Here is a 1,574-nt window from a genome sequence, read left to right on the forward strand (position 1 = left end):
TAAAGCCTTGAGCATGACAGTGAGGCTGGTTAAGGATAGCACTTCTCTCTCACAAAATCCCCTCAAACTGCATTTTATATGAATATACTTGGTATGGGTTAATTTTTGAATAAACTTTATCATCTGCATGTGGAATATAGCACCCACTGACTGAAAAGTAGGCGGGAATTGGTGGTTGGCCTTCAGATATTGACGTGGAGTCATTTGAATTCCTGCTTTATGTCAGCTCTCATAGGGAAGTAGAGGCCTTCCAGAGGCTTACCTGTACAAGCAAGGACTTTGTCTATTTTCATATTTCTTGCCAGGTTGGAAATCTTGTTGCCTGATCTGGGTTGCAGAAATAGACAAAACTAAACAGAGAAACCTGCTTCATGGAACAGCCTTGGAAAGTGTGGTTGCAAAGACATAGGTAGGCTTTATATAGGAGGAGTTTCCATTATAAATACACTCAAAGGACCAGAAAAGTGAATTCACATGAAAAACATACATTGGGTGCTTGGAAAGTGTGCTTTCCATAGACTGATTGCGTAAAAGCATAGCGAGGGTATTCTCCTGGGGAGACTTGAGAATTTGTTCAAGGCTTTGGGATGAAAAGCACTGCTAACTTGTTTTAATTATGGGCTGAAACTTGATGGACGGAGGAAAAAAAATCCTTCAGATGGTACAAAGTGGACTTTTTTCTTATGCTTCACCTAGGTTTTTTTGGAAACATTTTCCTTTTCCACCTTTATCTGGCAAGCTTTCAACATGTATTTTCACTGTATACCTAAACATCTTTGTTAGCTTCCGGGACAGTGCTGTCCACTATGGTAGCCTCTTGTCCTGTGTTGCTACTAAGCCCTTAAAATATGGCTACTGTGACTGAGGAACTGAATCGTGAATGTTACTGAATTTTAGTTAATTTAAATTTAAATAACCACTTGTGGCTAGTGGCCATCTTATTGGGGCAGCACAGATATCCATGCTCACAGAATGGTTCTACGTGGACCCTGCCCTGGTCTAGAGAGTGACAGATCAAATTTTTGCTCACAGAATTGTCTTTCATATTGGAGAATTCGTTTTCTTCTGACTGAGACTATTTCCAAAAGAATGCTTTAGAGAAGACAATCCCCATTTTCTTCAGACCTTATTAACATTTGCTCAAAACTTATCCCCCCACCACTCTATTCTGAGTAATTATGTTTATTTTTATGTGAAACATTTTATATTTAGTTCTTTTTAATATAGTTAAATATAACACTCCAATTCTAGGAAACACTTCTTTAATTAGTTGTGCTTGATATGTGCTCATTAATCCTTAGTGTAATAACTGAGTGTCCAATTCCATATTCTTCTTGGGGGAAAAAAAAAAAAAACAAGAGAGAGAGAGAGAGAGAGAGAGAGAGAGAGAGAGAGAGAAAGGAAGGCAGGCAGGAAGGAAGGAAGGAAGGAAGGAAGAAAGAACCTATTTTCTTTATTTGTGCCAAACAGAAAAATGCTGTGGTTTAACAATAGAAAATTACGAGGAAGGAAGCTTTTTAGGTCTTCAAAATGGAGTTGGAAATGCCCATGTCAACTTACGTTGCTGCTCTTCA

This window comes from Rhinolophus sinicus, linkage group LG01, assembly GCF_036562045.2.
Source record: "Rhinolophus sinicus isolate RSC01 linkage group LG01, ASM3656204v1, whole genome shotgun sequence".
Taxonomy (NCBI): Eukaryota; Metazoa; Chordata; class Mammalia; order Chiroptera; family Rhinolophidae; genus Rhinolophus; species Rhinolophus sinicus.